Raw genomic sequence first — 14,989 nt, forward strand, 5'->3', positions numbered from 1 at the left:
TAGGTTCAGAGGAACGACCTCTAGATCAGCAGTAGATTCCAGATTTAGCAGTTAGAGTAGAAGTGAGTCCTCATCCTTCGAGGACATAATGATTTTCAAGTATTTCATTGATTAGCTTATTAGTTGGAGTTAGTTGGGGACATGTCCTATCAACTTCTTTTTTAGATTCTTCAGACAGTAGAGGCTTTCAGACTAGATACAGACTAGATACAGACTATCATTTCAGACTTTATTATTTTCAGTTTTTGTTTTGGGTATTCTATTACCCCACACAGATGTTACATTATTCAGTTATGTTTATGATCGAACCTTATGGCCTTTCAATGTATGTTTCCGCATTATTATGTTATCTTATGCAGTATAAAGGTATCGATATCAGTCATGGGTTAGCTCATGGTTCTTTGGGTCATGAGAACTGTGTAGCATTTCAGTTTAGCAAATTGGGTCGTTACGTCATGAGATCATGGAGATTTTTCCTGAGTCATAAAATAATCTGAAGTCTAAGAGTTCATAGCTTGACTGAGAGTATCATGAAAACATGACATGGATTTAGGTACACAGCTAATATTTTGGGTACAAGTACCCCCAGGACTTGATGGAAGGAAACTGACATGACTTGATATTCTTGAATACATGATAATCACCACAATACATTTATTGAAGCATTTCATCAAACATCTAATAAGCATAAGCTTGTACATTTATAGGGATTTTCATGATATCATGCTAGTAAGGAAAATTTCCTTCATCTAGGCATTTTATCAAACATATGGCAGGCATAGTACATGTAAACATCATGGTATAGCAATTAAACATCATGGTTCAATTCCAATTTTATCATACAAGGTTTTTAGTCATGAGATCTCATAAATCTTTATCTATACTAATCAACCCACATGGAATTTATCATCAAATCATGGAATAGAAATCAATTCCTCATTTATCAACGTGAAAGAGAACACACAAAGCATGAACACATGAAGAAAATACATAACTTGTAGTTGAAAAGGGATTCTTGGACTTCATGGATGAAAGGAGCCCATGACTGAACACTATGCATACCTTAGATCGTGATTTCATGAAGATTGATAATGAAACCTTCTTGAAATTAGACCTTATATAAAAACCCTAGCTTGAGTTATTAAGAGTATTTGAGAAAAGCATCAATATTTTGGATGAGTAAGGGCTAAATCCCATGTTTGGAAGCTTATATAGGGGAGAAATGGACCCTTTTAACCTTGTACATATAATTTAATTTTTAGTAAAATTTCCCAAATTGGGCCCTTGGCGCAACGCGGCGTTATTGCGCCGTGTCACTGGAAATTGACAATTGGAAAACTGCACGGTGGCGCGATGTGGAGCTATTGTTTTGCCACCGTATCTACAACCTACAAGTTTGGCGTGATGTGCCAGTATTACAGAGCAACACTGGAATTTGACAATTGCCATTTGAGCTATCTCCGCGACACACTGAAGGCTCAAGTCAAACATTGTCTCACTAAAAAGGCTCTAACTCTTCGCCCAGGTATCGGATTTGGAAGAATTATATATCGATGGAAAGCTTATTCAATTTTCCACATGATAAAAAGTGAAAATTATGGAAATACCATGTGTATAAGAATGAATTCTTATTTTAAAAAAAGTTCTAACATTCTTAAGATGATTTTCAAGCTAAGAAAAAAACAAGGGAACTACAAGGCATTCCCCTAAGTTAATAGAATTGTAATGGCATAATTATGAGATTCTAGGCTAAAGAATATGATGATACCATGGTGTACCTTAATGTATGATTTCTTGTTTAATGAATGGGTTATGTGAAACTTGTTTAAATTGGGCTTAACGAGGGTTATGTAGCTAATTCGTAAAGGTGTGGGTCCCAAACACTTATACTGGAAACTTACATTTGTCGATGTAAGGGTTAGTCTAGATCACTGTGTGCATAGTTCACACTATTGATATATTTTTCATCTAGGATTGATGCGGGCTCTGGTCATTCACTGGTATTCCTTGATACGTTTGGTTAATGCGACCAACTTGCACTGTGGCCCTTTCAGTAGGGGGAGTTGAACCCATATAGCCCGTGGGTTCCTGTTTATGATAGCTAAGCTACATAGTCCAGGATAATGTTTTACTATCATGCTAAACTATGTTCCCTACCCCAGCATTTATTATATATATGTATGCATGTATGTGAACATGTATAGTGAGTTTGAAATTGAACTTTTGACTGACATTATATTACCCTTATCCTAAGTTACATGCTAGTGCTCAGCCCACTAACCATCTCTATACGTTATATCCCTACGTAATGCAGGTTTTGATGAAACTTTTATATTTTTTGTGCAGTGATAGGTGATCTTAGAGTTAGTCATTTATGGTAAAGTGTTGAGCTTCTATTTTCTAAAAGACTTGATCATTCCATCGACTTTCCTTCTATAAATTAAAATTGAAAACTTTACACTTAAATTGTCATTGTCAGGGTCAGGGTGTAACACCTCAGATTTTTTTCCCTAAAAATTTTTGAAATTTTATCCTCACTGTCCAGACTACGACTGCCCTTATAAGTCATAGAGAGTCCTGACGAGTTGTAAGGACCCAAATCATAGCCTGATCGGTGTGTGTGGCTAAGTTGTTGTTCTAATATGAATGGATCCCAACAAGTCGAATGGACTCATTATGAGTCATGATGTCCCAATCGTAGTCAAGCTAGTATATGTTCCAAGTGTTCCTATACTAGTAATGACTAGGACCTTACGAGTCGTAGGGTCCCCTAATGAGTCGTATGATATATGTTGTAGGGTCAAAAATATTTGTTCTTAATGACATTGCCTTGGCTACAACTCATGGTGATGATTCGTAATGCGCCGTTATAAGTCGCAGTATGATCTGTAGTCACTGGCGACAATTTTTTAGTTTTTAAGTTGAGGGTACTTTAGACATTTCCCTTATTTCCCTACTTAATAACCATGACCATAAAACACCCTTGGGGTATTATTTCCATACTTTTAACACATCAATGACACACTTTATTCTCTCTAAATTCCCTCAATCTAGATACTTAGGTTTTCCAAGAAGTAGGCCATCTAAGGGCTCAAGGGTTGAACACTCTCCATAAAACTTGGTATTTTAGGCGTGTTACTCTTTCCTAATTCTAAATTTATGAAAAACATGTATTTAAATAGTTCTTTATATGGTTTTTATGGTGGTTTTGGAACATGGGTTGAGGGTGTTGAATGATTTTCATTTATGTGATATTTCATGTTTACATATGCATCAATTATGTTTTAAATAGTGGTTTTGAAATTAGTTTGATGCATGGGTATGGTGAATAAATTAGGGGATTGAAATTTCCCTAAATTTTGGGAAAATTGACAATTTAATTGGTAATAACCCCAACTCAATTTTGTAAAAGTGATTTTGGGTATGAGTATAATTGGATTAAACTATTTTTGGAACAATTTCATGATATAAAGAGGTTATTGAAACATGTTGGTTTAATTTAATGAATAAAGGAAGTCGTTTTCCTAAGAATATGGAATTGTGATGGCATGATGATGTTACCTTGCAAGTATAGTTGGTATGACGATACCAACAGTGTATGCCTAAATATGTAGCATGGTTCAATGAATGGGAGCATGTGATAAATATTTTAATGGGGCTTAAAAGATGGTTGTGTAGATGAGTCATGAAAATGGAGGTCTCGATGGACTAATACTAGAAATCACGATTGTCGATGTGGGAGTCTAAATGACAAGGTGGTTTGAGTCCCCCTTATTATATGATTGGGAGGTTTGAGTCCCCCATATTATATTACATGATTGGGTTCTTAAGTCACCCTGGTATGTCGGGAGGTTCAAGTCCACCATGGTGCATATGTACAACCTCTAGTTTGTGCGGCTACACATACTGGGGCCCTTTCAAATGGGGAAGAGCTGGACCAATATAGCCCGTGGGTGCCTTCTTATGACGATTGAGCAACACAGATCCAGGATAAAGTTTTAAAGTGCATGCAAAGCCTTGTTCCTTCTCCTGGAATATTATTTATGTATGTATATGATGGTGTTTACATGGTTTTGAATTAGATTTAATGTGGCATTATTATCCCCTATCCCTGAGTTAAATTCTAGTGCTCAACCCATTAACCATCTCCAGATGATGTATCCCCACGTGATGCAGGCATCAGAGATATTTCTACTTCTCCTGTGTAGTGTTAGGTGGATCGGCTTGGTTCATCAATCGTTGGTTGTGCAATGGTGAGATTACATTTTCTAGAAGACTTGGACATTTTATTAGTTTCCATTTATAGATTAGAATTTTAAGTTCACAGTATCATTAACATTACATTGTCATTGTCAGACTCGAGGGCATGTCCCGATGCTTTATTGGTTTCAATTTTGTTATAAGGCTTTGTGGATTACTATGGACTTGGGTAATAAGGTTGGCTATTTTTGGATGGTCAATGATTATTGGTCATAGACATGTCATAAATTCTTTGAGCTTATTTTTTGCTATCTTTTTCTATATTTGGAATTCATCCACTATTAGGCAGTATATATGTTGTTCTGTCTAGGTACAAGGGGTGGTCTCCAATTTATGATGGACTTGAGATAACCTTCATGGCCAGGCCCTGGTTTGGGTCGTGAAAAAGTTGGTATCAGATCCTAGGTTTGGTGTCATTGGGTGTCCACAAAGTTATGTCAAGTAGAATCTCTTTTATGGGTGTGTAGCACACCAGACTTATAAGGGACGGCTATAAGGCATTTAGGAATATTTTCCTTTCTTATTGTACTATTTCGGGCTATAGAGTCTAGGATCTTGAATTCTCGTCTAATTTCCATTTTTTTGCTTTATAGATCATGGCTCCCAGAAAATTTGATGCTCTTGGAAACTCTTATATCTCTCTTAGGATAATATCGATAGAGCTCAACTATTTATGGAGTTTAGACCCAATCTAGAGCTCTAGCTCCCGATTTTACTTCCCCACGTAGAGTTCCATCAGTTTTCTCTAGCCCTTCTAAGACACCTCAAGCTGATGTTTCTAATATTGGGTTTCAGAATAGTATTTGGCCCAGGGCATAAGGTGCACAACCTCAAGCTAGTGAGGCCTAGTCAGCTCTATCATATCCCTCTTATAGATTTTATGGTTAAGTGCATTGAGGTGTTTGTGAAGACAAGAGGAACTAGTGCTTTAAATATGGTCAGATTGGTCATATGCAGAGAGATTATCCTTCTAGGGCTGCTTCTGAGGCAATTAATATCTCTGTTGCTACTTCGTCAGCTCTTACACCAAAGGGTGCTACTTCTGCTTCTGGCTTTGACACTGGTCGGAACCATCTATATGCTCTTTTCACCTACAAATATTTTGAGGCATCCCCCGATATTATTACTAGTATGATCAAACTTTTCTCTCATTATGTATATTGTTTACTTGATCCCGGGTCTACCCTCTCTTATGTGACCCTTTATGTGGGTATTCATTTTGATTTTGATCCTAAGAGTATTCTGGATCCCTTCTCTGTGTCCACCTCAGTGGGTGACTCTATTATGGCTAGAAAGATCTATAAGGTTTGTGTGATGTTCGTCTGTGGGTAGGGAGACCTTGGTAGATCTAATAAAGTTGGACATGTTAGACTTTGAAGTGATTTTGGGGATGGATAGGTTGCATTCATTCTATGTGTCTATTGATTATTAGACCCGAAGGTTTACTTTCCATTTCCCTAATGAGCCTATGATCAAGTAGGAAGGTAGTTCTCTAGTGCCTAAGGAAAGGTTTATTTCATATCTTAGGGCTCAAAAATTAATTTCCAAGGGGTTCCTCTGCCATCTAGTGCATGTTAAGGATTCTAGATCCGAAGGTCCTTTTTTGTTGTCTGTCCGTATGGCCTGTGTGTTTCCCGAGGTATTCCTTGATGATCTTCTCTGTGTTGTTCCTGATAGGGAAATTGATTTTGGGATTGACCTTCTCTAGGATACTCATCCTATTCCTACCCTTCCTAATAGAATGGCTCTGGTTGACTTGAAAGAACTCAAGGAGAAGTTGAAAGATCTTCTAGATAAGGGTTTTATTTGCCCTAGTATTTCTCCTTGGGGTGCTCCAGTTCTATGCATGCGTAAAAAAGATGGGTCTCTTTGGATGTGTATAGATTACCGCTAGTTAAATAAGGTGACTGTAAAGAATAAGTATCCACTTTCTAGGATTGTTGATCTTTTTGATCAGCTTCAGGGTGCTAAGTAGTTTACAAAGATTGATCTTTTGTCGGGTTACCATCAGTTGAAGATTAGGGAAGTTGATATCCCTAAGACAGTCTTCCGAACCTGGTATGGTCATTTTGAGGTTTTGGTAATGTCCTTTGGTTTGACTTATACCTCAACAGCATTTATGGATCTTATGAACCGGTATTCTAATATTTCCTGGATTTGTTTGTAATTATATTTAATGATGATATTTTGGTGTATTATAAGAGTGAGGTAGATCATGCCGATCACCTCCACCTTGTGTTACAAACCTTGAAAGATTATTGGTTGTATGCGAAGTCCTTAAAGTGTGAGTTCTAGTTAAATGCTATCACCTATCTGGGTCATGTTGTTTCTAGTGAAGGGATCATGGTGGATCCATAGAAAGTTGCAGTGATTAAGAAGTGTCCTAGACCCATGACTCCAGCCAACATTTAGAGCTTCTTGGGTCTAGCATGTTATTATAAGAGGTTTATGAAAAGATTCTCTTATATTGAATCCCATTGACTAAGTTGACTAAGAAGAAGCTAAAGTTCTTGTGGTCGGATGCTTGAGAGGGTAGCTTTGAGAAGTTGAAAGATAAGTTAACTTCAGCTCTAGTTTTAACTCTACCCGAGGGTACCGATGGTTTTGTTGTTTATTGTGATATGTCCCGGATGGGATAGGGTTGTGTGTTGATGCAGCATGACAAAGTGGTTGCATATACTTCTAGGTAGTTAAAGGTACATGAGAAAAACTATTGAACTCATGATTTGCAGTTGTTGGCGGTGGTCTTTGCTTTGAAGATTTGGCGTCACTATTTGTATGGAGTCTATGTTGATATCTTCTTGGACCATAAGAGTTTGCAGTATGTGTTCACTCAGAAAAAGTTGAACCTCAGGTAGAGAAGATGTCTTGAGTTGCTCAAAGACTACAATATGAGTCTCCATTATCATCCAGGTAAAGATAACGTGGTTGTTGGTGCTCCTAGTAGGTTGTTCATGGGAAGCTTATCTAATGTAGATGAAGAGAAGTGAGGACTGGTGAAAGATATTAACCATTTAGCTAATCTTGGAGTTCGTCTCTTAGACTTTGAGGATGGTGGTGTGATTGTGCAAGAAGTGGCATAGTCATCTATTGGTGCTGAGGTGAAGGAGAAACGGTCCTGGACCCTATCTTAATGCATATCAACAATAATGTGGGTCACCAGAAGGTAGTGTCTTTTGAGATTAGCGGTGATGGTATCTTGAGGTTCTAAGGCAGATTATGTGTTCCAAATATTAAGGGGCTGTGAGAAAGGATTTTGGCTAAATCTCATGAGTCGAGGTACACTGTTCATCCTGGTTCAACAAAGATGTATCATGACTTAAGAGAAATTTATTAGTGGAATAACTTGAAGAGGGATGTGTCCAATTTTGTAACTAAGTGTTTGGTTTGTTAGCAAGTGAAGGTAAAACACTTGAGGCCTGGTGGGTTGTCTCAAAAGATTGAATTGCCTGGGTGGAAATGGGAAGTGATTAATATAGATTTTGTTACTGGTCTTCTGTGGTCCCGTCATCAGTTTTATTCTATTTGGTTTATCATGGATAGTATGACTAAGTCCTCTTACTTCTTACCAGTGAGGACTAATTATTTGGTAGAGGATAATACTAAGCTCTTCATTGAGGAGATCGTAGAGTTGCATAGTGCTCTCGTTTCCATCATATTTAATTGAGGTACTCAGTTCTCATCTCGTTTTTAGCATTCTTTTCAGTGAGAATTGGGGACTAAGGTGAACCTTAGCACCTCTTTTCACCCTCAAATGGATGGACAAGAGGAGAGAACGATATAGACTTTGGATAATATGATGAGGTCTTGTGTGATCTATTTTGGTGGTAGTTGGGTTAACCCTTTGGCTCTCATTGAGTTTGCATATAATAATAGCTATCACTCGAGTATTGGGATGGCTCCATTCGAGTCTTTGTATGACAGAAGGAGTAGGTCTCCTATTGGGTGGTTTGAGGTTAGTGATAATAAGTTGTATGGTCTCGACTTAGTTTACCAAACAATGGAAAAGGTGAAGGTGATTTGGGATAGGCTTAAGACCACCCAAAGTTGCCAAAGGTCCTATGAGTATGAAAAGAGAAGGAACTTGGAGTTTAATGTGAAAGATTTGGTGTTCTTAAAGGTGTCTCCCACGAAGGGAGTGATGTGATTTGGAAAGAAGGGAAAGCTCAGTCCTCGATATGTTGGTCCTTTTCGTATTTTGAGGCAACTAGGCAAGGTGTCTTATAAGTTGGAATTTTCTTTGAGTTTAGGTTCCATTCATCCAGCTTTTCATGTGTCGGTGTTGAAAAAGTGCTTAGATGATCCTTCCTTGATCATTCCTTTGAAAAGTGTGGGTGTCTCAAATTCCTTGTCCTATGAGGAAGTCCAATTGAGATTTTGGTTCAGCAAGTTTGTCGGTTGTGAGCAAAGGAAGTGGATTTGGTAAAGGTTCTATGGAGGAACCAAAGGCTTAAAGAAGCTACTTGACAAGACGAAGAGGACATGAAGTCCAAGTACCCATTCTTGTTTCCTGCTTCGTGTATTCGTGCTTAAGGTATGTCTAATTCTTAATATCTTTGTTTTTTTGTCATTGTTAAAAGTAAGTGTGGATGTACTCTGTGTTAAAACATGCTAAAAGATACCTTGTCTCATCATTCAATTCATGAGAATGATCCTAAGGGGGAAGAATGTAACACCTCGGATTTTTGGTCCTTGAATCTTTCTGAAATCTTATACTTACTGTCAAGACTACAACTCCCCTTATGAGTCGTAGGGAGTTTTGATGAGTCATAAGGACCCAAATCATAGCCTGACCAATGTGTATGGCTAAGTTGCTTGTTCTAAGTACGAGTGCCTCCCAATGAGTCGTATGGACTCATTACGAATTGCGGTGTCCCAACCGTAGTAAAACCAGTGTATGCTCCAAGTGTTGTTGTCCTGGTGATGACTAGGACCCTACGAGCCGTAGCATCCCCTAACGAGTCGTATGATGTAAGTGGTAAGATCAACAATATGTGTGCCCAATGACACTGACTTGAATATGACTCGTGGTGATGAGTCGTAATGTGTCATTACGAGTCGCAGTGTGACCCATAGTCACTGGCGATAATATTCTAGTTTTAAGTTGAGGGCACTTTATACATTTACCTCATTTCCCTACTTAATAACCACTAACATAAAATAATATTGGGGTATTCTTTCCATACTTTTAACATATCAAAGACACTTTCTATTCTCTCTAAATTCCCTCAAGCCAGATACTTAGGGTTTCCAAGAAGTAGGTTATCTAAGGGATCAAGGGTTGAACTCTCTCCATAAAACTTGGTATTTTATGCATGTTACTCTTCCCTAATTCTTAATTAATGAAAAACATGTATTTAAATCGTTCTCTATGTGGTTTTGATGTTAGTTTTGGAACATGGGTTGAGGATATTGAATATTTGTTGTTTATGAGATGTTTCATGCTTACATATGCACTGATTATGTTGTAAATGGTGGTTTTGAAATCAGTTTGATGCATGGATATTGTAAATAAAGTAGGGGATTATGATTTCCCAAATTTTGTGAATATTGACAATTGAATTAGTAATAACCCTAACCTAACTTTGTGAAAGTGAATTTGCGTACTAGAATAATTGTATTGAACTATTTTCAAAAAAAAATCACATGATATAAAGAGGTTATTGAAACATTGTGGTTTTATTTAATAAAAAATGGATTCCTTTACCCAAGATAATGGAATTGTGATGGCATATTGATGTTACCTTGCAAGTATAGTTGGTATGACGATATCAACAGTGTACACCTTAATGTGTATTATGGTTTAATGAATGGGAGTGCATGATAAATATTTTAATGGGGCTTAAAAGAGGGTTGTATAGTTGAGTCGTGAAAGAGGAGGTCCTGAGAGACCAATACTGGAAATCACGATTGCCGACGTAAGGGTCTAAAAGACTAGGTGGTTTGAGTCCCCTTATTATATGATTTAGAGGTTTGAGTCCCCCATATTATATTACATGATTGGGTGCTTTGGTCACCTTGGTATGCCAAGAGGTTTGAGTCCCCCATGGTGCATATGTACATCATCTAGTTCGTGTGGCTATACACACTGGGGCCCTTTCAGCTTAGGAAGAGCTGAACCAATATAGCCCATAGGTTCCTTCTTATGACGGTTGAGCTACACCAATCCAAGCTAAAGTATTAAAGTGTATGATAAGCCTTGTTCCCTTTCCCAGCATATTATTTGTGTATGTATATGATGGTGTTCACATGGTTTTGAATTGGATTTGACTTGGCGCTATTTTATCCCCTATCCCTGAGTTACATGCTAGTGCTCAACCCACTAACCATTTTCGAACGTTTTATCCCCGCGCAATGCAGGCATCAGAGATACTTCTCTTTTCCTGTGTAGTGTTAGGTAGATTGGCTTGGTTTGTCAGTCATTGGTGGTAAAGTGGTGAGCTTCCATTCTCTTAAAGACTTGGACCTATCATCAATTTCCATTCCTAGATTACAATTGAGAGTTCACATTATCATTAACATTGTCATTGTCATTGTCAGGGTCGGGGGCATGTCCTAACACTTTATTGATTTCAATTTTTAAGAAGGCTTTGTGGATAACGTTGGACTTTGGTGGTGATGTTGGTTGTTTTTTGTTGGTTGACGATTACCGGTCTTAGACATATCTTAAATTCTTTAAATTTATCTTATGCTATCTTGTTATATGTTTAGAATTCATCCATTTCTAGGTAATGTGTGGTGTTCAAGCTAGGTACAAGGGGTGGTCTCTGTTCTACGGTGGACTTGAGATACCCATCACGGCTAGGCCCTGGTTTGGGTCGTGACAGGGAGCATGTCCCAACATAGATTTTTTTTGGTATAGAGGCTTTTTGGATTACTATGGACTAGGTATTGGTTGTTTACATTCTTAGACTTTGTGTTAATGTTTACTCTATCTTGTATATGTTCAGAATTCATCCGCTGACTAGTGTATTATGTTCTATTTGACTAGGCAAAAGGGGTGGTCTCGTTTCCTCGGTGGACTTGAGATACCTGTTATAACTAGGCCCTAGTTTGGGTCATGACATAACCACAAAAGATTGATACACTTGATCCACCATATAAAAATCTCCTGCTGTGGTTGAAACATGAATAATTATATAAGAGGCTCAAACACAACATAAAAACTAGAATCAAAATATACAGACACATAGGAGAATTACCCAGGGGTCAAATAACACGAAAGCAGATTTGTAGCAAACTAGGACGATACATGTAGTAACTGCATTAGAAGCCTTTGTCTCAGCTCTTCCAAGTATAACATAACACTGATCATGTCTAATTTCAGACTAAGTAACCCCATGACTAGCTACACAAATACCCCTACCTCTACCTCTATCACCTCTCTTACCCCCTCTACCACTCCGTGAAGGACCTCTGACTGCAAATATAGAAATAGGACAAATCTAAAGCTGAGAACCCTATTGAGTAGATCCCTATACATGTCGAGGGAAATCCTTAGGTAGAAGAACTCAACATATACAAAATATTCTATATAACCTGAATCGATCTAAGAATATGTAGATATACTGGAACGACCACCCTGGCCTAAAAAACTAATCTTGGAACCTCGACCCATATGACTTGATACTTGGCTCTAAGAAGTTGTAGAACGTGAAGGTCTACAACCTGGTACCTATAAGTCATCTTGAACTAGCCTACTATGATAGCCATAGGAACCTCTACCATAGAAATATCTATCTTGGGAGGCATGTTCACTAAACCAACCATGACGATGCACCTTTTTGGTGCTTCTCTTAGTAGCTTGGATAATAGACTCAATCATATTGGCATGCTCAATAATACTCCGAAAAGAATCCCCTGAAACTATCATCTAGGTTGTACCCAACTAATAAGTACCATCTAACCTTTTCACAAAATTTTTAATCCTATCAAACTCAGTAGAGATGCTAGCATCTAAATATTGGGATAAGTATGAGAATGAGCCTCATACTTAGTAGTGGTCATGGATCCCTGCTATAAGTGATCAAATACATCATGCATATGATCTCACAAGCTATACGGTACAAATCTATCCAAGGAGGCCTTGTAAAATTGAGTTCAAGTCATAGCTAATAAACCTCAATGGTCTATAACTAGCATACGGCCTCCACCAATTACTAGCCATATCCGTCAACTAATAAGTATCATACGCAACTCCATGAGACTTTAGGGATCCAAGATTATGTGAATTCTCATAGATATCAATCAAGAACTCATAGGAATCCTCGCCAATAGCTTCACTAAAAATAGGCAGACCCAAGTAAATAAACCTCTTAAATCTCTTTGATCATCAGAAGACATAACTGTACTCAAAGCAATTGGGTGAATGATAAGTCTTACAAGCAATGAATCAATATGTAGTTTACCACATATGATGGTTCCACTATAAAAGTAGGAGTACCATAAGTAGATATCGCAATTAACGATAGAACATGACTCAAGGTTTGAGGATTACTAAGTACACACAAGGGGACACCCTCCAAACAACTCAAGAAATAAACCAAAAGACCCTTAAGTACTAGTGTATCAACTAAACCTGATGGGACCTAATGATGAGTGGCAATTTTTCCACTTATTTATAACTTATTTCTCATGATTTATTGTTGTTAATTGATAAGATGACGCTAATTACCCTTTGAATTGTCTTAATATCAGGTATTTTTGGTGTTATAAAATGTTCTGATGAAAAGAAATGAAATCAATCTATAAAAGAAAAGTTGGGAAAAATATGCAGAAAAGGGCCCTCAAGTACCACTAAAGAGGCCTGAAGGGCCCTTTAGTGGAAGGTCAGACTCCTAGTCGATGGGTCTTTAGCGCCAATCTAGCCCTTTAGCGGTCAGTCAAGGTTGGTTAACTAGTAATTTCGTACCTAAACGACCACTTTAGCGGTCAATCAGACAAAGTTAAAAGGGTTTTTAGTGATGACTTGACCACTTTAGTAGTCAGTCAACTCAACATGACTGCTTTAGCGGCCTGTTGGTCCGTTTTAGCGGTCATTGGGAAGAATTTTGAGGGTAATGATGGAATTTCATATTCTTGGATCCCAACCCATTCCAAGACATCTTTGGCATAATCTACAGTGTTGGAGGCTAGAGTTCTTGACTTAACACCCTAGGAATTAAAGATCTGAGTTTTGTATTAATAATTTCTTAAACCTTTCTTCTTTCCTTATTTTGTTTAGACTATTTAGGTGTAAATTAACTTTGGTATTTGTATGTTTGTTTTTATAAAAATATAATACTTGGATATTGAGTTTGGGTTTTAATACTATCTTATGCTTTTGTATTGATTGATTACGCTTGATTTAAGAATTGGTTATGTTTATCTAAATTAGTCTCATGTTTAACATTCCTACTCGTCTTGAGTTTAAAATAGGAGATTGGAGTGCGTGTTGCCCATCTGCCTCATCTAATTCTTGACGAAGCTAATTAGGGATGGGAAAGATTAATTTAGTGTAATTTAGGTCATATAACCTATCTCATGGAATTTGATCCTAGACAGCCAAATCCTTGCGTATCCTAAAATTGGTTTTGTACTTCATACTTCTAAGCTTTGCTTTATAGAACAAGTAAAGAATAAATCCTCAATGGTTGAAAGATGTTAGTGGTGATATTGAATCCAAGGCTAGCATACTAAATCTGTGATTAAGTTGAGAGTAGTTAATTGAATATGATATCTCATTGATTGATTTGATTCCCATGTCATATACCTTGTTTTACATATTTGTGATTTCAATTGATCGCTTGTTCATAATTTATGTTGATTTTATATGTGTTTCACTTTTATTACAAAAAATACCCAAATCACTTGTATCTTAGGTTTGAATTTAGCAAGTTACTTTTATTTCAAACTTACTTAGTCACCACTCACATTGTTCCCTATGGATATGACCTCGACTCCTTATTGGCTAAAATATATTGACAATGTATGCTACACCTATTCAAGAGAGCAATTTGAGCATTATCAAAAATGGCGTCGTTATCGGGGAATAATTTGGCGTATTCAGTTAGTTTGGAATTTTAACTTACTTGCTTTGATTCAAACTTGTGAATATGTGTTTATGATTTTATTTTATTTTTTTATCTTAGGTAGAATTTTGATTGTCTTATACTTGTCACTATGGTATCATGGAATGAAAATGAATTTGGTGGTTGTAAATCCTATCTTGATCATTTATGCCCTTATTGCGATAGACCCCACTTTTGGAAAGATATGTTAATATGATCCCGAGAGAGAGGCATGTGCACCATCTAATCCTATAGGAAGTATGATTATTTTTTATGTGGTGGTCGAGATGGACATCAGAGAAATTGTCCAAGTTATTGTGCCCCTTCCCCTCGTTATGCTAACAAAACTGCTAGTTCTTCTTATGAGTTGGATAGGTCCCATGATATGTCAAAAGAAGAACAACATGAGATGCATGAAGGTGTGGAAACAATGCTTCAAAACATACTAAATCATGTGACTACAATGAGTAGGGATGTATACTATTTCACCAACAATGGTGGCATTTGGAAAGGAATGTGAAAAAGAAGAAGAAATTGGTGACAAAGCCAATCTTTCCAAGTGTCATGGATGTGTCTAAGAATCAAAACAAAATTACTAAAGAAGAGGTTTCAAGCGATGCGGTTGATCCCAAAATATGGGAGGACTCAAATGAAAGTGACCAAAGTAAAGAAATGGATCA

The sequence above is a fragment of the Capsicum annuum genome, chromosome 5 (genome assembly GCF_002878395.1).
Source record: "Capsicum annuum cultivar UCD-10X-F1 chromosome 5, UCD10Xv1.1, whole genome shotgun sequence".
NCBI classification, from domain to species: Eukaryota; Viridiplantae; Streptophyta; class Magnoliopsida; order Solanales; family Solanaceae; genus Capsicum; species Capsicum annuum.